General features: G+C 34.9%; 1 protein-coding gene across 13 annotated transcripts in view; it reads left to right on the forward strand.

Moving 5' to 3' along the window:
• The window catches only part of FOXP2 (forkhead box P2), a 543,660-nt gene that overhangs the window by 158,180 nt on the left and 361,090 nt on the right, over positions 1 to 24,390 (forward strand). For all 13 annotated transcript variants that reach the window (XM_057304321.1, XM_057304320.1, XM_057304317.1 and 10 more), the window contains one exon: positions 550 to 640. The gene's annotated coding sequence lies outside the window, so the exon portion shown is untranslated. The remainder of the gene's footprint in view (positions 1 to 549; positions 641 to 24,390) is intronic.

The raw sequence follows: 24,390 nt of genomic DNA on the forward strand, positions 1-24,390 counted from the left end.
GAAGAGACTAGAAAAGAGAGTCATTAAGTAAGAAATGGGTCTAGGAAATACTCCTTCAAATAAGTATTAAGGTAATAACCCTTACATTGCAATTATAAAGAGAAAATGCTTACTACTAATTTGTTAATTGTGGAAAGGCCTATAAAGCTTATTATGTATGTGTTGAAGAGGCAATTGAAATCAGTCATGTTTTCAGTTGGGAATCTTGAGACATAAATAATTTTATTCTATAAATTATAAAATTTAATTACCAAAAGTTTAAACTTGCCAAATCAATGTAAGAGTGGGAAATAAAATCTGCATCTCTTAGAAATGCATCTCATGCTGTCTTTGTGGTCCTTGCTTTGGTCCAAACAATGGATTTTAAGCTTCTCTAAATTAAAATGTAGAAAAGCATTTCGTACATATTTGAAGAGTTCCAAAGTAATGAATGCAGTAACAATTATCTTTGTTTGTATGTTTTATGTTCTATGAAGTCATTGAACTAATTGTGACATAAATTTAAAATTAATTTTTAAAGCAGTGACAGTTATTTGTTTCTATTAACAGGGCTATTCTAATGTGATGCTGGGATTGAGTTTACCTAGGACTCCGTATCAAGGTTGACTCGAAAGTCTTGTGGAAGATCTGGGAGAAATACGTAAGTGGCCTTCTGATAATAATTATCTTTGGTTCATTGTGCTTTTATCTGTTTTTCTAGTGTTTATTTTATTCTTTAATTTTTTGGTTAGGTATTTTTGCCCAAATGTTAAAAAAAGTTATCAGCAAACCACAGAGACTTGTCAAGTATGACTATAGGAATATTTACCACTGTCTCTTCCCTTGCCTTTCCCATTTCACTCCTTGCTGTGCTTTCCCTTCCTATTAAACTTGGTTTCTTTTTTTTTTTAATTATTACAAATTTATGCAGAAGATGAATTTGATTTTGAAATATTGAAAGGAAGTGATTAGTCAAGAAAAGGACTGGAATCATTTTTGGTTATCATTATGCAGTTTTTTATACTGATGTTTTCAGTATTACTTTATTAAGATTGTGTTGATATTGAGGTTTTTGGGGAATCTAGAAATGCCAAAAAATAAAGAGAATAATGTACCGGTAATGATTTTCCTTTGAAACTTTGATTTTTCTTATAAACTTTTTGAGATCCAGCAAGTCAGTTGTTTAGAAAGCATTTGTTTTGTTTGTTTGTTTTTAATGTTGTACTTCTTTAAATCTAATGGGAGTTTTCCTTGATGTTTACAGTTTCAATTTTGAGAACTTTAAATCCATTGTTTGGTATAAAGCAAGGGCCACAGATATGGCATGAGATGCATTTCCAAAAGATGTAGATTTATTTTCCTCTCTTACTCAATATATAATGTTTCTGTAAAATTATTTTTTCAGTGTCACCACTGAACTATAGTATCAATCAAGAAATATGTTATAGGTGGCCAAATCTATAAAAATACAATTATAAAAAGTAAACTAAGAGCAATTTTAGATGAGAAGTTTATAACATTTCTCTTCTTAGACTTAACCCCAAAGAGAAGGGAACCATGGTGTCTGGTTTCTTCCAATTATTTTTTATTTCTTTCCCACCCCACCCCACCCCAGAATTCTTTATTAAAGGGGTTCTCTGAAAGTGTAGGACAGGCCTCAGGATCCTGGTTGTCCTGCTTATATTGCTCTATCCATTTCTGATGCTTTCTCCAGATGGAGGTTCCGTATCTTCCCTAAGAGATATTTTTTCAGTGTGCTTGAATTATATAGTTAAATATTTCTCAGGCATTTTACCTACTATTTTGCCTGTGGACTTCTTGTTTTGTACCAACTTTATTGTTGATATATTCCATCTTTGTAAGACCTTTTAATATTTAAATCCTCATTTTTTGAGGAATGGGACATTTGTTTTAATAATAGCAGGGGGATTTAAGATTTATAAGTGGGAGTTACCTGACAATGAACATCATGGAACCATGAAAGAAATGATTTTTAGAAAATAAAGTCTTTTTCCCAGAAGGGAAACATAATTGTGTTTGAAGTTAGTTCTCAAAACTGCTTCTGGAACTTGCTAATTAGACTTTTTCTGGTTGTATGCTTATAGTAGTTTTTATATTTTTAAATGAAGACCAGCCGCATATTGGTGGAAATAATGCATATGCAAAATGGCAGTGGTTCATCTTAATGAAAAAAATACATTCCAGAAAAGTGTTTTTTCTTGGGAATATACAGAATTACGGACCCTAGGGCTGAAGGCGTTGTGACACGAGAAGAGTGGAATGATGGAGAGGCAAAGATTTGGGAGTCAGGTAGATATGGCTTTGCATCTAGCCATATGCTAGCATATTTAATCAACTTTGGTTAATTTCCTTAAATCATTGCACATCAGTTTTCAAACTCTAAAACCAGGGACAGATATAATGGTTTGTTGGATTATTGTAAAAATTTAACACATAATACATAACTATTTTCAAGAAATACTCATTTTTTTCTTCAATTACCACTTCTGTGTTCCCTTTCCTACCCAAATCCCTAAAGTGAATACTTGATTGAATCTTCCTCTTTTTAAGCAATTTGTTTAGCATTATTCTTATTTTCTCTCTCAGAGAGGTTAAATGACTTGACCTAGCCTCTACTTCTAAAATGGGAACTAAAATGTTGTTTCATATAACTTACAACTAAGACCCATTGTGTGTCTGGGTCAGTGGGTAGTTGGCTGAGTGTGAATGTATATGTGTGTGTGTTCATCATAGTCACAGTTATTCCAGAGTTTCCATACTATTTTCAGAGTATTAAATCCAATTAAAATATAAGTTTTAGTTATTTCAGTGTACTAGAAATAAACTTTATTCTCATACTTAGAGAAATTGCTAGAAGCTTCATAAATACTTGTTAAAAAGTAAGCTTCATACATGACAACATATTTGCTCAAATTTTCAAGTTATTGAAAAGTAAATGGACCACACAGGAAGCTGATTTGGCTGGGTCAGTGATTCCTACTCATGGCATGCCGACATTCCTTAGCAAAACATAGAGTGAACAAAACTGTAGCTAGACATACTGTAGAGTGTAGCTTTGAGAATGGAAGCTTGGAAATCAGATTGCCTAGGTTTGAATCATGGGTCCAGGACAAACTTACTGTATGTGAAACCTTAGGCAAACCATTTAAACTCTCTAACCCTTAATTTGTGAATCTAGAATATAGGGATAATAGTACCTACTTCACTGAGTAGGTTTGAGGACTACATGTATAAATTCATATAAAGGGAATAGCAAACATTAAAATAAACTAGGTGTTTTATTTCCTATTGTATTAGTTTCACAAGTTGACTGTAGTTTCAGGCTATTTAGCAAATGTGCTGTACAGCGTTCTAACTTTAGTCCAAGAAATGATAAAAATGAATTAATTCTGTAAATGTGCTCTCTGTGCTTTGGTCAGCATGTGCATGAGTTTTCTATTGCTATATGACATATTACATGTTTAGAAGCTTAAGACATACTTTTGTTAACTCAAAGTTTCTGTGGGTTAGGAGCCCAGGTAGAGTTTAGCTCAGGTTCTTGTAAGGCTGCAATCAAAAGTAGTGGCCAGGCTGCCTTTCAGATGGAGTTCAGCATTCTTTTCCAAACTCAGTGGTTTTTGGCTGAATTTAGTTCATTGGGGTTGTAGGACTGAGATCCTCAGCTTCTAGAGGCCATCCACAGGTCCCATGCCTGTGACCCTCTCCATATGCAGTCCACATTAGTAGGTTGCTTCTAGAAAGCCAATAGGAGAGTCTCTACTGTGCGATAGCAAGATAAAGCCATATGTATATATGTGCGTATGTAAATATAGAGTATGTATATATGTATTAACATAATCATTGAAGTAACATCCCATAACCTTTGCCATATTCTACTGGCTAGAAGCAAGTCATAATCCTGCCCACATGCAAGAGGATGGAATTGTGTAGTGTATGAACATGGGAGCCACCCCAGGGTCTGTCTGCCACAGCATGATAAACTCCTTAATTTAAAATTCATATAACCTATTACTTTAGATGTTTACAATTATGTACAATTTAATAAAAAGGAATATTGTCACTAACTGTAAACTTTTATTCTCAGCTATGCTTAGGGTGTAACTCCTAACAGGTCATGCCTACCTAAGATTCATCCATTATTTCATGCCGGCTAACCCAAGACTAAATGCAGCCTACCCTGGTATTAAATACTCTCCAGAATCTGTCAAAACACAAATACTAACCTCTTCTCTCCATTATTCTGATACAGATACCTTGATGCTTGCCTTGCACTTGCCCGCATTTTTGTCAATTCACATCCTATTGTTTTTCCCCTTTCTCTATCTCTTTAAAGTGCATTTACATCTCTCCCTCTTCCATTGTACTTGTCCTGTTTCTTTCCTCCTTTTCAGCCAGCCCAGGGCTTTTCCTGCATAGTATCATACCTTTCCACAGATTTCATCACTGTCGTTGGCTTTGTGGGGGATATAAGGATTAATATTATACTGAATATATGGTCTCTAAAGTAAATGTAATTTGATAAGCATGTATGTTTGTAAGGTAGTGAGCCAGGTGAGAAGAAAATGCGAAATGTTTAGATTTCACCCGTGATACTGATTTTCTAACGTGCAGAAGCCCCTTTTAATTTCTTGCCTGTTGATCACGTCAGTGTTGGAGAACTGTGCTTTCTTGGCGTTGGGTAGGTCTGGATGCTGGTCTGGTACTGGTTCTTTGTAGCATAGCTGTTTGGAATAGTTAAAAACACTTACAGAATCGGAGCTTGAAGAATCTATTCTACTAACCTATCATACTAGCTTTCCGTTATTCTTTAATGTTCTTACAGTGTTGTAAAGGGCAGAATTATATGGAAGCATCAGATATATGAACACGTTTGGGGTGTTATGCTTTGAAATGTTGAGTTCATTAGAAAAATAATACATTTGGTCTCCAGAAAAGTGGGTTGAGAAGTATATATCTGCAAGTAATAGAGCAACATTTTTTATAAATTCATATTAAACCATCATTCCAAATATCACTCTTACTGATTTTACTGTGATCATAGAACCTGGGCAGAAATACAGCATTATATTTTAAAAAGGTGGAAACTTATTTCTATCCAAACAAAAAAGAAAGTTTACATTTATAATTTTCAGTTTGTGGTTTGGAGTGATCCACTAGTAAAATTTCTGATACCATTATACACAACAGCAAAATATGGATTTTAACTGGCCTGCTTTTCAATTCAACTGAACATTAAGTACATTTTTAATGGTCTTATTTGCTGAGAAGAATACCATTACAATAATCTGCTTTTTACAGCCCATATCAAATATGAACCAGCATCACTTATTACAAAGTTTGTGCTGTGGGAGACATTTTCATGGCCTCTATCAGTACTGCCCCACATTTCTTGGAATTAGTCTTTAATGATATCATTTTCCAAAATGAGTTGTTGCTCAAACTTACTGATTGTTTTGTGGTTAAAATCTGATCCAGCAGCTATATTTAAAATGTCAAACAAATTCATAAGGAAAGGTCCACTGAAATTACTGTTACATTAGTAATTGTGTGAAAATGTTGTAGAAGAAATGTGATGCAGCCTGATTTTTTTTTTTTTTTTTTTTTTTTAGTTTTTTCCCCCCTATACAATATCTGAGGGGTGAATAAAAAACCTCATTTTTAACTGTTGGCAATTCCAGGTTTTGCTATTGTCTGCTGGAGAACAGAGGACTATTACTGTAGGTGTCATGTAAAATAAAGTTGGAGGCTGAAGCCTTCTTTGAGCTGTCAGCCTTATTAAGGAGCTCTTCATGTGTTGAACCCAGCACCCGGCATTGTATCAGTGATGCATGGGAGAGCCTGGGGAGACCTTTCTCTCTCTGCACCGTGGCTTTATTAGGTCTGGCTCACATGTTCGCTGTTGCTCTGCCTTCTCCGACTTTCTAGCTGCAACTCACAGCACAGTAGGTCTAATATAGATTGACGCCTTTGCCTCAAGACTGATTGAAACTTGTGTCTCAGAGTTGCTAATGCTCACTGAACCATTTTATTGAAGATAAAGTAAATAAAATAGATTGCCATATGAGAATTCTCTGAAATCAAATGGAATAATTTGGCAGGTTTAAGCCCATGAAGAAGGCAAAGCAGTGAAACAGATGTGAATACTTTTTATGTTCAGTATATCAAGGGATAAATATTCTTGTTATGTTAGGTCCAAATATTCATTTTTGCCCCTACAATTAAATGTTAACCATAATTCTCAATTGCCGTATTATTTTTGGTCTTAAACAATGGGTCCTCTGTAAGGCAGTAATGCGAATAAAACTTTAGAGACTACAATATTGTGATGATTTTTTTCTTTGCCTTTTTCTGCATAAGTGCATGGATCAGTAGCCTCAGAGAATTTAATAAACAACACAAATGAATGGATTTGCCAAAGTGCACTCTAGAATCTTAAGGTTGGAAAATAACAGTAAACCTTAGCCTACTAAAAGATGCTAGTAATCTCGAGTGTTTTATTCATTAATTAAGATTATGTGTTCACACGAGAGCAACCTTTTTGGAAATAGTCCTATGAATTTTTTTTTTTACTACAACTATTAGGTTGATGTAAAGAACTTTAAAATATATATTTTGTGTATATTATCATCTGAAATAGTTTGGGAGGAAAAAAGAAGTTAAAGTGACCTTAGCATCTTGAATTCTGTGAAATTATAACAACAATAGTATATGATACTATATAATATATATCGATATATTTAAATTGTAAATTACAAGGATCTGAGCACTTGCCTGAAGACATGTGAAGAGTCTGATGCAAAGAAATGAAGATCTCTTATTTGATTGCCTAGGTCAGATTAAAAGTAAATATTTACAGAAGAAAGATCAGTAGAAGGGTATTGTTAGAAAAGTTTCTGAATTTACTAATTAAATATATCATTTCTGTTCAACCTTATAAAGAATCTGCCACATAAATACTTTCTTCTGTAATTTCTCTTGTGTTTTTTCCAAATGCAAAATAGCTTTAGTTTATACCCCTATTATATGTATAGTTCATTTTAAAAATGTGTTAATACATTTTATCCTTTTGTTTCTTATATAATGATTTATGCTTACTTTTTAGTTATATCCATTAAATACATTTTTCTTGTCTCTAGGTACCCAATAGCCCATCAATTCTCACAACTATGAACTATTTATGTTATAATGATTTCAACTAACTCTGTGATCAATTAGATACAAAACATGAATTTTATTTTCATATAAACAATGAGCCATCCTAAATATTTGACAATCTTTTTTTTTACCGTTATGAATAATGTTATCTATCAAGAATTGCTAGTTCTTAACCATAAATTTGACCCTTTCCTCCACGGGACTCAGTCAGTCTCAGGGTTCAGGGTGTTTCCAACAGCATGCAAGGCTGAACAGCAATAGACATGCTTCATGTTTCAGTTTTTTTTGTATAGTAAGGCTGGAAGTATAATTAGTTATTCAATATTAAGTAATGTTATATTCTTAGTGTTCAAGTGCCCTTTATTTTATATTTATCTTCCTTGTTATATTCTGTACATATTTCTCTCTGGTTATTCAGAAATTTTAAAGTCCATTCCTCTATCCAGAACTACATCTTATTTACTCTAGTCTTCAACCACTTACCTCCTTTGAGATTTTGGGTTTCAATGTGAACCTACCTTCAGGAAATTGGGCGTTAAGACATGTTTTCTTGAAATGAGGAGAGCATTATTCTGAGACTCTGGGAAGCCTTAGTCCCTTTAACAATATATGCTAGACGTTTAGTAATATGCCAAACTCTAAATAAGAGGAACTTACAGTGGGAGAGGTGCATTTAATGAGTCATTCCTGATCTTACCCTTGATTTCTTTGTATTCTACCTCCTCTCTGGTCACCCTTTGTTGCTGCTTTGCCTTTACACTTAATTCTACTTTTCAAAATACTTTATTGTCTCTTTGCATTACTAGTTTGGAAAATGTATGTTTTTGACATTAATGTCTGGTCCCTCAGACAGCTCCCTGGGCTCCTTGTGATGATGATGATGTTGTTGATCATGATGACATTACTACTACTACTACTACTACTACTATTACTACTACTACTATTACTACTGCTACCACCTGCCATTTATTTAGTACCAAGTATTCTTCTAAGTGATTCATTAGCATTAACTCATTTAATACAACCTATGGATAAACTACTTATGAGGTGGAGACCATTATTGTCCCCAATTTATAGATGAAGGAGGAGGGCCCAGAAAGATTAAATAATGTGCTCAATGTTATACAGTTCTTCTGTGGCACAACTGAGGTTTGAACTAAGGCACGCTAGGTCCAAAACCTCCAGTGCTCTGTTGCCAGGACTGTTGAACAGTCCTTCTCCTATGGTTCTACTTGTGGCCCAAAACGTACTATATATTTAAACATAAAGAGGTTTATTGAACAGTTTATCACTCTGTATATTCAGTGTTTGGAAACTAGCATAGTCTAAATGAGTTAATTTCTGAATGACTGAATATATTTTAAAATAAATCACCTTTCTTCTTTCGGTTGAAAGGGATTGCTTCATAATTACTTTAAAATTTTATTAGGCTGACCATGCATTCTGAAACCTTATTTTTGTTTTCACTACAGGTTTAGCAATATTCTTATATAATTATAACAAAGATATTTGATTAAGTTAGAGTTTAATTAATCTTAAGTCCAAGATCTATGCACCTTCTAGCCAGATGACCATTTTATACATCATCCAGGACACTTTTGAGAATAAAAAGGATTCTAATATTGCTTACCCTAGATAACAAGTATCCGTTGGGGTTGTCCTGGGTGAGAAAGTATGGTCACTCTGCTTGAAGCAGACACTATTGGTTGTTGCTCCAACATCCTTTCTTCTCTGCTAACAGAACCCTGATGTTATTGAGATAAGCTTCATTATTGCACTTAGCATATACTTCATGGGAAACTGACCCCATTCCCAGCTCCAACAGGTAGATACTAACTAATTTAGGCCAATTATGATAATTCCATTCCCTTGTCAGAAGTTGTTTATTTATATTCAATTATTAAAATAATAAATATTAAACAATGTTAAATGACTTTATTGATAAATAAATTTGGTACTTAATTAATTTGTTATATCTAGAGCTCTCCTTACCTCTTGTTCAAGTGAGATAGTAACTTTCCTTTTTGTGTAATCCTTTTTTATTTAGATTTTTTGGTTACTTAAACCTATAAATATTCTAAAATATTTTTATTTTAATCTTAATCATTATTTGAAGAGCTGTACCCTAACCAGAATTGACTTTACAGTCATTTTGCATACAGTCTATTTGCATAATATAGGATCAGCTTAGTGAATTGGACTGAGGAGCTCATAGGGGAAAACAGGGATGGGCGTTTACCTTCCAGCAGTTCAGAGAGGTTATTAAAGGAATAGAAAAGTGGTTTCTGTGTCTTTTGTTTTCTGAAAATAATTTAAGAAAATCAAAAGATTATACAATAGCCATTTACACTATTAAATGGCACAGAAACATTCCTAGAAATTTTTGAGAAGTGTTCTTATAGGAAGGCTTATTCCAATTTTTTCAGCACCTATCCCTACACCCCCCCCCTCCACATATGCTCACACAGATAAAACTTCACTCTTGGTGAGATTTTGAAGAGAATGGAAAAGAGATTTAAACTACCATTTTTTTTCTCATCTGAAGATAGCTGCGGCTCTGGCTCAACTTCTTGTTGTCCTATTACAGATTAGGTGATTAGATGTATGGATTTTTATGTTCCCTTGTATCACAGGTAAGGAATCAACCTACCTAACCATGGCAAAGGAAGCTAGTTAGATAAATTATATCATATCTAAACGGTGGAATAACAAAGAATATTTAAGTAAGTCAATAATGCATTTTATGCAACACTATTTCAGAAACATAGGTCTTAGGAAGACTTCTGTAAGCTGGTGGCGTAGGAAGATCCTGAACTCCCCTCCTCCCATGGACACTCCAAATCTATAGCTACACATGGATTAGTGACCTCTGAAAAGGATCTGAAAACTAGATGAACTACTTCTTCACAATAAGGATAAAAATACCACATTGAGATGGACAGGAGAGGTAGATACCCCCACCTCTCCTGGTATAGTGACATACAATAGGGATGGATCTCACCAGTCTGGTGCTTCCCCCAGAGGAGTGAAGAGTTGGGGCTCAGCTACACCAAACCCTGGGATCTGCACAGGAGAGATGGGCCCCCAAAATGTCAGGCTTAAACCAATAAGGCTGATGTCCAAGGGACCCAAAGTGCTCTAGGAACCTGAGATTCCCCTTTTAAAGGGCTTGTGTATAGTCTCACCTGGCTACCTCAGTCAGTGGAGCGTGCAACTCTTGATTTTGCAATTGTGGGTTAGAGCCTCACATTGGGTATCAAGATTACTTAAAAATAAAATCCTTAAAGCATCTGCTGGAGGAGGAGAGTGTTGAAACTCTCTTCAGAGACCAAGGCACTGGTGGACGTCAGTGTTACACTCCCCACCAACCTTGCTAGCATAGATGGGTGAGCTTGAACATGGCACCATCCTGCTACTTTGCTGAAGCCAAAGAGTGTGTACAGTTACAGCATTCTCCCACTGCCTGGCTGGGGCTGGTGAGTGCTAGCAGTCATGACATTCTCCTGCTTAAAGCTGTGCACAGATAAGACACTTTCCTGCTATATTCCTGAAACCATGGGTGCATGCAGTCAAGACATTTTCTTGCTGCCTTTATGAAGCTAGCTAGTGTGCCCTCACCCCCACCCTCTCTAGCTACTTAGCTAAGGCCAGCTGATGTATACAGTCCACACAGGAGATGCCCCTTGATCACCTATCCCTGGTGCTGAAGGGGCTGGCATTCCCAAGATCGACAGAAAGGTAGTAATTACAAAGACATTTCTTGATAGCCACCAGCCCAGAGCACTGAACAGACAGCACACTGAAACACAACCCCAGTTTTCCTGTGAAAAAGTCCTATTTACTTGGCCTGTGTTTCAGCCTGAGGGACAGGCTTCAGGTTTTCCACACATCTAAAGTCTAAGAAGACACACCCAGGGAACATAAGTAGGGAGACACCATCCTTGTGTACCTCTTTATCCTTGCTACAACTCCATAAGACCTCCCAGAAAGCTTATATGCTCATCTGGAATTTTGCAGATTTTTGCAACTATCTCCTAGGGGATACCTCTGTATATCCTGGAACAGAGGCCAGAAGGGGTTAAGATTGTGGCCCTATAGGACTATATATAATTTCCATACTTTAGAAAATGCTGCTTGAGGGACTGGCTTCTAGTTAGCCCAAAAACTTGGTGCTAAATAAGATTCCTCCCTTTGGAACTCTGATAGGTTTGGCACACTCTCAACAATGGGAACATGTCAGAATAAATCAGGTGGTTTAGACAATCACAAAGTTTCAAGAGATGACCAAATGCACGGCAAGGTTGAACAGAAGATTTATCATCAACACAGGGCCAATCCTTTAAAACTAACAGAGGTAACTTCTTCATCTGAGACATAGAAAGAAACACAGAGTCAGGCAAAGTGAAGACACAAAAAAATACGTTACAAATGAAAGAATGAGATGAAACCTCAGAAAAATACCTTAATGTATGGAGATAAGTAGTCTGCCTTTTAAAGAAGTCAAAACAATGGTGTTATAGATGATCACTGAACTGAACTCCAGAGAAGAATGGATAAGCACAGTGAGAAGTCCACAGTGAGACACAAAGTATAAGAAAATACCAAATAGACGTCACAGAGCTGAAAAATACAATAACAAAGTGAAAAATACCTTAGAGGGATTCAGCAGCAGCCTGGGTGAAGTAGAAGAATGAATTAGCAAGCTGAAAGACAAAGCAATCTGTCTTAGAGCAGCAAAAAGAAAAAAAAGAATTTTAAAAAATTAAGACAACTTAAGGGACCTGCAAGACAGCATCAAGCAGAATAAAATCCACATTCTAGGAGTCCCAGAAAAAGGAGAGAGAGAGAGAGAGAATGTTAGAAGTCTTACTTGAAGAAATAAGGGCCGAAAACTTCGCTATGAAGGACAGAAACATCCAGGTTCAGGAAGCCCAGAGAGTTCCAAATAAGAGGAACCCAGAGATTCACACCAAAATACATGATAATTAAAATGTCAAATTTATAGATAAAGAATCTTAAAAGCAGCAAGGGAAAAACAGATTGTCACATACAAAGGAATCCCCATAAGGCTATCACCAGATTTTTTTAGAAACTCGAAGGCCAGAAAGGTGCGGTGTGACACATGCAAAGTACTGAAAGGAACAAATTTCCAAGCAAGGAACCCTACCTGGCAAGACTGTCTTTCAGATTTGAAGGAGAGGTAAAGGTTTCCTCAGACAAGAAAGACTTAGCTAAAGGAGTTAATCACTACTAAATTAGCCTTACAAGGGTAATAAAGGGACTTTTAAGCTGAAAAGAAATGGCACTAAATAAAACCAAGGGAACATAACGAAAGTAAAAATCTCACTGGAAAAGGAAGGAAATAATAAAGATCAGAGTAGAAGTAAATGAAAAAGATAATATGAAAGATCAATGAAACCAAGAGCTGGTTCTTTGAAAAGATAAAATTAATGAACTTTCAGCTAGAACCACCAGTAAAGAGAGAGGGCTCAAATAAAGTTAGGAGTGAAGAAGGAGAAGGTAAAACCAATAGCACAGAACTACCAGGGATCATAAGAGACTACTAAAACAATTATACGCCAATAAATTGGACAAGCCAGAAGAAATGAAAATAATCCTAGATACTTAGCCTCTTCCAGGACTGAATCATGAAAAAATAGAAAACTGAATAGACTAGTAAGGATATGGTATCAATAATCAAAAACGTCATAACAAACAGAAATCCAGGAACAGATAGGTTCATTGGTGAATTGTACCAAATATTTAAAGATTTACCTATCCTTCTCAAACTCTTCCAAAAAATTAAAGCAGGGGTAATACTTCCAAACTCATTTTAAGAAGTCAACATTACCCTGATGCCAAAATCAAACAAGCACACCACACAAAGAAAATTACAGGCCAATATCCTTGATAAACATAGATGCAAAAAACCTTACAAAATATTAGCAAACTGAATTCAATGAATATTAAAAAGATCATACACCATGGTCAGGTGGAATTTATTCCAGGGAATGCAAGAATCATTAACATCCACAAATCAAACAACGTGATACACCACATAAACAAAATGAAGGATAAAAATTATATGATCATATCAATAGATGCTAAAAAAGCATTTGACAAAATTCAACATCCATTTATAATAAAAGCTCTCAGTACAGTGGTTATAGAGGAAATGTACCCCAACATAAAGCCATATATGACAAGCCCAAAGCTAATAATATCATAGTTAATGGTAAAAGACTGAAAGTTTTTTTTCCCTAAGATCAGGACCAAGAGAAGGATGCCACTCTCCCCACTTTTATTCAACATAGTACTGGAAGTCCTAGCCATAGTAATTAGCAAGAAAAAGAAATAAAGGGCGTACAAATTGAAAAGGAAAAAGTAAAACTGTCACTATTTGCAGATGACATGCATGATACCATATATAGACAACCCTAAAGACTCCACCAATGACGTTATCTGATAAAAGGGTTCTATCCAAAATCTATAAAGAACTTATCAAACTCAACACCCAAAACCCAAATAATCCAGTTAAGAAATGGGCAGAAGACATGAATAGACATTTTTCCAAAGAAGACACGCAGATGGCTAACAGACACATGAAAAGATGCTCAACATCACTCATCATCAAGGGAATACAAATCAAAGTACAATGAGGGGCGCCTGGGTGGCTCAGTCATTAAGTGTCTGCCTTCGGCTTAGGTCATGATCCTAGGGTCCTGGGATTGAGCCCTGAATCAGGCTCCCTGCTCAGCAGGTAGCCTGCTTCTCTCTCTCCCACTCCCCCTTCTTGTGTTCCCTCTCTTGCTGTCTCTGTCAAATAAATAAAATCTAAAAAAAAAAAAGTACAATGAGATATCACCTCCCACCTGTCAGAATGGCTAAAATCAACAACACAGGAAACAACACTCTGGAAAACAGTATGGAGGCTCCTCAAAAAGTTAAAAATAGTATGACCCAGCAATTGCACTACTAAGTATTTACACAAAAGATACAAAAATATTGATTCAAAGGGACACATGCATCTCAATGTTTATAGCAGCATTATCAACAATAGCCAAACTATGGTTAAAGCCCAAATGCCCATCGACTGATGAATGGATAAAGAAGTGATGTGTGTGTATATACATTATATATATGTATGTATATGTATATATACATATACATAATGTATATATACACACAATGCAATACTACTCAGCCATCAAAAAGAATGAAATTTTGCCATTTGCAATGGCATGGATGGAGCTATAGTATGTTATGCTAAGGAGAAAAGACAAATACCATATGATTTGACTCATGTGGAATTTAAGAAACAAAACAGATGAACAGAGGGGGAAAAAAACAGAGAGAGGCAATCCGGAAAACAGACTCTTAACTATAGAGAACAAACTGAGGGTTGCTGGAGAGGAGGTGGGCAGGGGATGGGTTAGAAGCTGATGAGTATTAAGGAGGGCACTTGTTATGATGAGTACTGGGTGTTATATATAAATGATGAATGACTAAATTCTATTCCTGAAACTAATATACACTATATGTTAACTAACTGGAATTTAAATAAAAACTTGAAACAATACAAACAAAAGGACTCCACCAAAAAAATGTTAGAACTGATAAATGAATTTGGTAAAGCTGCAGTATACAAAATTAATATACAAAATTCTGGGTTTTTTTCTATACACTAATAACTATCAGAATGAAGAATCAGGAAAGCAATACCATTTACAATCACATCAAAAAAATAAAATACCTAGGAATAAATTTAACCAAGGAAGTGAAAAACCTATATACTAAAAACTATAAGACATTAATTAAAAAATTAAAGAAGATAGAAATAAATGGAAAGATATTCTGTGGTTATAATTTGGCAGAATTAATATTGTTAAAATGTCCATAGTACACAAAGCAATCTACAGTTTCAGTGCAATCCCTATCAAAATTCCAGTGGCACTTTCAGAGAACTAGAACAAATAATTCTAAAATTTATATGAAACTAAAAAAGGTCTCAAATACCTGAAACGATGTTGGGAAAGAAGAACAATGCTGGAGGTATTATGCTCCCCAATTTCAGAAACAGTATGGTATTAGCACAAAATAGACAAATAGATCAATGGAACAAAATTGAGAGCCGAGAAATAAACCCAGGTAATTACCCAAGTAATTTTTGACAAAGGAGGCAAGATTATGCAATGAGAAAAGGACAATATCTTCAATAAATGATGTTGGGAAAACTGGAAAGCGATGCAAAAGGATGAAACTAGACCACTATCTTACATTTACCATATTAACTCAAATTGGATTAAAGACTTGAATGTAAGACCTGAAACCATAAAACTCCTAGAAGACATAGCCATTAAGCTTAACATCAATCTTAGTGAAGTATTTCTGCCAAAAGTAAACAGATGGGACTATATCAAACTAAAAAGCTTTTGCACAATGAAGGAAACCATCAACAAAACAAAAAGGCAACCTACTGAATAGGAGGAGATATTTGCAAATCATGTATCCAAAAAGAGTTAATATCCAAAATATATAAAGAACTTATACAACTCAATAAAAAAAAAAAAACTGAGTAAAAATGGGCAGAGGATCTGAATAGATAGTTTTCTACAGAAGACATACAGGTGGCCAGAAGGCACACAGAAAGATGTTTAATGTCTCCAGTCAATAGAGAAATGCAAATGCAAGCCAAACCCACAATGAGATATCACCTTAAACCTGCCAAAATAGCTATTATCAAAAAGATAGGAAATAAGTATTGGTGAGGATGTGGAAGAAAGGAAACCCTTGTGCACTGTTGGTGAGAGTGTAAATTGGTGCAGCCCCTACAGAAGGGAGTGTGGAGGTAACTAAAAAAAAAAAAATACAATAGAAGTACTCATATGATCTAGCAATTCCACTACTGGGTATCCATATGAAGAATATAAAAACAAGAATTCAAAAAGATATATGCACCCCTGGGTTCATTGCAACATTATCTTTCCAAGATATGGAAGCAACTGAAATGTCTATTGATGGATGAATGGATGAGGAAGATGTGGTACAGGCATACCTCAGAGATATTAAGACCACTAAATAAGGCAAAGATTACAATAAAATGAGTCAAATGAATTTTTTGGTTTTCCATTGAATATGAAGGTTATGTTTACATTATATTGTAGTGTATTAAGTGTGTAATACCATTGTCTAAAAAATGTATGTAGTATGTAGCCTAATTTAAAAATATTTCTTGCTAAAAAATGCTGGTGATCATCTGAGCTTTCTGCAAGTTGTAATCACTGATCACAGATCACCATAACAAATAAAATAATAATGAAAAAGTTTGAAATATGGAAAGCATTACCAAAATGTGACTCAGACATGAAGTAAGCAAATGCTGTTGGAAGAATGATGCTGATGGACTTCCTTGGTGCAGGGTTGCCACGAACCTTCATTAAAAAAAAAAAAATACAGTATCTATGAAGTTCAGTAAAGCAAAGCACAGTAAAACAAGTTATGCCTGTACACACACACAAACACACACACACACACACACACACACACACACACTGGAATACTATTCAGCTATGAAAAAGAATAAAATATTACCATTTGCAACAACATGGATGGATCTTGAGGCTATTATGCTAAGTGAAATAAATTAGAGAAAGGCATACATCATATGATTTCACTTAGATGTGGAATTGTAAAAACAAACAAAGCAAAATGAAGCTCAGATTTGTAGATACAGAGAACAAATTGGTGGTTACCAGGAAGGAGAGAGTTTGGCAGGGGAGAAATGGGTAAAGGAGTTCAAGAAGTACAAACTTCCATTTGTAAAATAAAGAAGTCATGAGGATATAATGTACAGCATGGGGGTTATAGTCAATAATATTATATTAACTTTAGGGGCGCCTGGATGGCTCAGTTGGTTATGCATCAGACTCTTGGTTTTGGCTCAGGTCATGATCTCAGGGCTGTGAGATGGAGCCCCACGTGGGCTCCACGCTTAATGCAGGGTCTGCTTCAGATTCTTTCCCCCTTCTTTTTCCTCCCCCTCTGCTCCTCCCCCTGCTCTCTCGCTCTCTCAAATAAATAAATAAATAAATGATCTTAAAAATAATATATTAACTTTGTATGGTGACAATTATAATTAGACTTTTTGTGGTGATTGTTCTGCAGTATATAGAAATGTTGAATTGCTATGTTGCACACCTGAAACTAATATCATATGTCAGTTATACCTCAAGTAAAGAAAAATAACATATGTTTTTATTAAATTCCTTAATCATTCATAGGAAAATTATTAGAAATATGTATATATTCTATACTATATATATATTTGGTGAGTATGTATTATATATATATATAGCATACATTATAATCTATTATTATGTGATATACATAATACATATGGATTATATATATTTATTTATTTGTGTGTGTGTATGTGTGTGTGTGTGTGTGTGTGTGTACACACCAAAATGTTATCAGTGGTTATTTCTGAGGGATAGTTGTAAGTTTTTCATTTTCTTATTTATAATTTTCTGTATGATTTAACTTTGTTCATTGAACATGTATTTTTCTTGAAATAAGAAAAAATATTTTAAAAAATAAAAAATAATTATCAAATCGTCAATTGGTGGCAATTATCTAATTAGTGTGTAATTTACTGCTGTATATGGTTAATCAGGTGCTCCATTGCTCAAGCATTCCTAGGAATAAAGATTACTGTATCTTTGCTTGTGTTTCTGCTCAGGATTTTAAGACCTTTAAGGACAATGATGTTGTAGATCATGTGGTTCAAAAGCTTGTAGAAATTAGAATTTTCATCCATAAATGATTTTTTTCTTGATACTGTACACTTTTCAAAACACTTAGATATTAGCTCCTAAGTGACTTATCTTTTAGAACTGTCATTTATAAAACCTGAAAAGGATTCCTTTCCCTGTATAAACTAATTTAAAATTAATCCTAAGAAGGGATGGAGTAGGCCAAGTGCTGCTTAACACCATAAGTCATAAGTCCACCATTTCTAACAAATATTTTGTAATTCTCCCTTTACTAATATGAACTAAAATTCTTAGATATGTTTTGATACATATAATTTCAAAAATCAGTATAATAGAAAATGTAAATGATCAGGCATGACTAAATTAGAATATTTTATGAAGTAGTCATGTAGTTGCCCTACTTGTAGAATAACTGTAATTATGATAGCTAGGAATAAAAGGATACATCAGCCATCATTAGTTCTATTTCTGAAAATGGTGAAAATGGAACAATTCTGAAAAAAAATATTACCTTGATAATACAGTATTACCGAACTCCTGATAAATTCAGTGTATATGAAAAACATGAAAAAATACTTTAGATTTTATATGTAAAATAAGGTTAGGTCTAGTCACAAGTTCTTTATTTTCATGAATGTTTAGAAAAAGCCTTCCAAGATGCTTTAGTTTTCTTCTTTATTGCAGGATGACTAGCCGATATAACCCCTGCCCACATGTGTTAACAATGTCTCAAATTGTTACAACCAAAAATTCTCTCATAAATTTCCAGAACTCCCTTTACAAAAGCAGTATGGCTCTCACTGAGAAGCTTTGGTTGCAGTGTTGAGAGACTGGAGTTCTTTGTCTCTGCTGCTATCTGTGAAGTTAGATAAGTCTGTTTATCTGTCTGAAGTTCAGATCCATGATTTATTGGTGAAAAATGATTTTTAAAAAGGTATTTTGCGCTAGACATCTATGATCTCTTTTAAGTATCATGTTTTGTAATTACATAAAATAAAGTCTTTTACTTTTGTCAGAATAACTTGGCAAAGTCCTCTAAGAATGTTTGTTCAGACTTACCTTCTTAGATGATTCCATTGTGTCTCAAGGTCTGGTCAACATCCCAAAGAATAGGTATTTCCTCCAGTCTCCAGTACTTGGCATTTGTATAAATTCTCTGTGGTCGGCCACCTAATTTTTTAGTCAGCTCATTGAATGTAATTAAAAGGGTAGAGGTATCACTCATCACTAAATAATAATATTTGAGAAATTGAGCATTTGTGATTGGTATAATAGAAAGCAGAAGTAAGTCCCCGAGGCTGGTGATTAGCAGAAGTCAACTCATAACTTACTTTTATTGAGTTTTAACTGTAGATTTCAATTACCATCATGATTACTTAGCAATATTTATTGACTGCTCTCTTGCATGTAATTCCATATTTTGATCTTTGTTAACAAATTGAATGCTCTTTAGGAATTCTCATGTTCTTACATTGGTTGGCAGAGCACACATTTGCACATATGCAAATATGAATCATCCAGAGATGACAATATACATCTTTACAGTCACAATGTATGAAATTTTGATGGTAAAATATATTGGGTTATTAGAAATGTATAGATATTTCAAATATTAATTTTTAATACAAAATTCTGTGGAACTTCCTACTTGCCAGATACTTCTCTAAGCAGTTTTAGAAATCAATTTAGCCACAGTTACTTTAAGAGGAGGTAGTATCATCCCATTTTAAGTTGGAGAAACAGAGACATAATTAGTAATTTGTAAGGGTAGAGCCAAGGCAGTCTGATTCCAGAATTTATAACTTTAATCTAGGGATGATTTAATCTAGGAATTATTGGAATAGACATACCCAAAGGTGACTCCATGATGAGTCATACCTTTGTATAATCCACTCGCTTTGAGAGAGGGCAAACCTGTGACTTGTTTCTAGTCAGCTGAATATTACAAAGGGGGTAGGATGGTCATTCCTGTGAATAAGCTATGTTATATAAAACTCCATTTTAACAAACTGGACTAGGAGGTTATCCTACTATTTGTGAAGAAGTAAGATAATGTGTTTTGAGAGTACCTGAGAAATTGCTGTGTTTCACAAGCAGGCTCTCAGGAGCTAGGACAACCCCCAGCCTATAACCAGCAAGAAAAGGGAGCCCTCAGTTTTACAACCATAAGGAACTGAATTTTGCCTACAATCATGTGAGCTTGAAACAGTAGCTAGAGCTCCAGGAAGGACACAGCCCAGCCAACCCCTTGACTGCAGCCTGGAGAGCCTGGGCAGATGACTTAGCTTGGCTGTCCAGACACCTGACTTACAGAGATTCTAGGATAATAAATACATGTTGCTTTAAGTTGCCAAGTTTATGACAATTTGTTACACAGCAATAGATAACTAATATAATTATAAATAGTTGAACTAAAATCCATATCACTTACTGTTAAACAAGTAATTTTCATAGAAAATGTGAAACTTGATTTTTAAAGGATAAAAATTGAGCTGTTTGGAATTTTAACTGCACGTGATTGTGAAGAATCTTATACACACCTAAGAAAATATGACTGAAGATAACAGTATCTACATTTGGGAAGATACTGAAGATATGTTTGGAAAATAGGAGGTATTTATTAAAGAGTTTTCTGATATTTTAAAGGAAATCTCAAATATCACAAAGTGAATCTAAAGTCATTGAGGGATTTTAGTAGAGAGCTTGTTTGACCAAAGCACTGAGGTCAAGAATAACTTTCCTGGAAGCATTCATCTTTCATGCCCTCTAGTAACCAGTCCTTATCTCTGTTCTTTGTAGCTCATTTTCTACCTTTGTTTTATAGTTAATCTTTCTCAAAAATTGATTTTTACTCATGTTTCCTCAATATGGTCAGCCCTTCCTATTTGTGGTATGCCTTGGAAATCTGAAACTAGCATCTCTTTATCTTTTTGAGAACATACTTTTAATCTCAAATTTTTGGATAGTTTCTTTACTGCTCATGTTGTTGATCAGTTGGAAACTTTGTGAGCCATTATGATCAGTAGTTTACAAAATAAGCTAATTTTAATTAAAGTATGTAAGTTTAGAACATTAACAGCATAAATTGATGCTTCCAGAATGAGAAAAACAAAAGATCTTTTTATTCAGTTATTCATCATTTTACATTTAAAGCTGTAGCCATCATCATAGATGTATTAAATACCTTAATAAAACTCTGATTATTTTTTTTTTTAAGAATAATGATCAAAGTAAGTATGGTGCTGGATACGTAACAGAAGGACCTAGTGCAGTTATAATTAGATAACTTAGATAATTAGATAATTGCAACTAGGTACAACAAATAGCTACATTTTAGTTTATATGATAACAAATAGGCATGTGGGTATACTTAAAATTTTTAAATTTCTCACTGTAGGATTTTTTGTTCATGATGTAACCTAAGTGATCTAGTATTTATGGCCACAGAAAGTAGTGGCCTTTCAGAAACAACCAACCAACCAAACAAACACTTTAGCTTCTACAGGTCTTTAATAAATATGGGTTTCTAATTTTTACATTTTAAATGGTTTAGTGGAGGATGGTAAGTGTAGGTGTGGGGTGGTGCTCTTGCTGGACTAGAGAATAAACAAAATGTGTGGAGTTTTAAATAAGAATCCCTCACTTTTATATTGTTGTAATAGAATTTGCAAATTGAGATTAGGTGATTGCTATCTTCTCTATAATCCATGTTCTCTTAGTTATACTTTATTTTTACTGATTATAGCTAATATTTCCCACATCTCCTTTGCATGTACAGAGCAGTGGTTTGAAATATTTCTGTAACAACTTTAAAAGGAAAACATTTAAGAGTAAAAATAACTCTGTATGCCGCAAAGAAGACACATTACACATACAGTTAATAGTAAGCTAGATGTCTCATATATATTTTATCTTTAAATATTTCTATTATGCCTTCTTATTCTGGATATCTTTTAACATTATTGTTTATATTCATAATATGAGAATGGAAAAATACAATATGTTTGACCTTGTTTAACTTTTTTGACGTTTCAGTCAGTTAACAGGTTTGTAAGACGTTTAATTACCAAATGGTATGATCATTATTCATCTCATCATTTGATATGTAATGTCAACTGAATTGCCTCCCTGGAGTGCACTGTGTTTCACAGATCAATAGATTTACCAAGAGCTTAAAGGAGAGCTTTAAACATTCATTGAAAAGAAGGAAAAATATATCCCTCTTGTAAAATGGCTTGTGTAGTCATTTCATCCGCTTCATAATTATTTTATTTACTTCTGTGAATAAATCTCCTTATAACAATAGTTTTAGAGTATTACAGCTCCTTTAAGTAAATTAAATTAGAGTGTTAATCAGATTTCTTTTACTCAAAGGCACTGAAGTCTATATAACAGAAATACAGAGGCGGATTTCTTGAATCAATTCTGCTTTTGAGATCTATCTTGATCTATTTCTCTTTTAAATAACGGTTCTCAATATTCTCTATCCTTCTTTAAATAATTTTTATAAAAACATTATCTTATATCCAGTCCTTATTTGTTAAGAAGAAATTGTCAAAATGAACTAGAAGGACAATTGTTTCTTCTTTCCCACCCTTTGGATTCTCACCAATCCTGACCAAATCCCACTAAAGACCAGCTAGTAACAAAAACATTTAAAATTCATTGAGTGCTATTGTGTGCCAGCCTCTTCTAGTCACTTCACATGCATTAACTCATTTAATATCTCAACAATCTTTCGAGGTAGCTACTACTATTCCCATTTTGACAGATAAGTTACATAACTTGCCTAAGGTCACACAGCTAATAAATAGAAGAACCAGACTTAGGACCTTGAAAGTGCCTCTTAAGCATTTATACACACTGCTCTTTGGGCACAAGAGGAAAGTAGTAAGCCAGCTATTGGCTTTTAAAATGCCCTATCACTTTTCTGTATGCCTGCAATCTATGCTGATTTGGAGAAGGGAATTTACATATTGAAGTATGGGATTCTCAGTGATCTATTTGATTATCCAGAGAGCGTCTGGTCTGGTATTTGATTTTACCCTACTTACAGTCTAACAAGTTAATCTATTACTGTTTCATGGATGCTGACAGAAGACGTGAATTCCTAGATCAGAGACGAAGGAACGTATTAGTTATAGCACAGCAAGCAGCCTGAGTGTCAGTCAGCATGTTTGCATCAGTTTTTCTTGCTCCCAAGTGCTGTGGAGCGATATAGCCCACATTGATGCTATGAACACAGTGGGTACATGTTATATCTGAAGAGCACTGAGCTATGGAAATCTGCTACTTTTATAGAAAGCGGTAAGCAAGGCTGTTCTTTGTCCCAGAGAGAGAGAGAGGATATCTCATCCTTCAAGGTTCCTCACTGCAAATACAACCTTGAGCAATGGACCAGGTGAAGATAGGATAAAGTCTTGCTTTCTTGGTACAACCGTAAGGACTGTAGGGGATGAACCTTACACTGTGTTAGTTTCTTATCGTTGCTTTAACAAATTAATACAAACTCTGACATAAGACAACACACATTTCTTACCTTACAGTTCTGGAGGTCAGTAGTATGAAATAGATCTCACTGGGCTGAAATCAAGGTATTAGCAAGGCTGTGTTCCTTTCTGGAGGCTCCAGGGAAGAATCTGTTTTCTAGCCTTTTCCAGCTTCTAGAGGCCATTACATTCTTTCGCTCTTGGATTCCTTTCATCTTTGAAGCTGGGAATGGCCCACTGAGTCTTTCTTACAGCTCGTCATTCATTCATTGCTTCCTCTTCTTCCCTCTTCCACGTTTAGGGACCCTCTGATTATAGTTGGCCCACCAGATAATTTGGTAATCTTTCTATTTTAAGGTCAGCTAATTAGTAACTTTAATTTAATCTGCAACCTTAATTCCCCTTTTTAATATAAGGTAACATTTTCATAGGTTCTGGGGGTTAGGATGTGGACATCTCGAGGGGCCTTTATTTTGCTTTATCACATATATTGTCTTGGCTTTTGGTGAGTTTTCATGAGTTGGCTACCTTGTTGGTCAGTCTGATTAACTTGACTGACAGAGGTTAAGATCAAACTGTTCAATTTGTATTATAAGGCATTTAGTTAGGGGCGCCTGGGTGGCACAGCGGTTAAGCGTCTGCCTTCGGCTCAGGGCGTGATCCCGGCGTTATGGGATTGAGCCCCACATCAGGCTCCTCCGCTATGAGCCTGCTTCTGCCTCTCCCACTCCCCCTGCTTGTGTTCCCTCTCTCACCGGCTGTCTCTATCTCTGTCAAATAAATAAATAAAATCTTAAAAAAAAATAAGGCATTTAGTTAAGGCTACTATTAGTAGGATTCCAAACAGCAGGATAAGAACAATCTGTAGTGTTGATCTGTTATGCCCACAGAATCCTGGACTCAGCCAATTTTGTACAAATGCCAAGAAAGACTGGTAGGTCTTGTTTTAGTCAGCCAAGATAAGTGTAAGG

This window comes from Ursus arctos, unplaced genomic scaffold (assembly GCF_023065955.2).
Source record: "Ursus arctos isolate Adak ecotype North America unplaced genomic scaffold, UrsArc2.0 scaffold_3, whole genome shotgun sequence".
Classification (NCBI taxonomy): Eukaryota; Metazoa; Chordata; class Mammalia; order Carnivora; family Ursidae; genus Ursus; species Ursus arctos.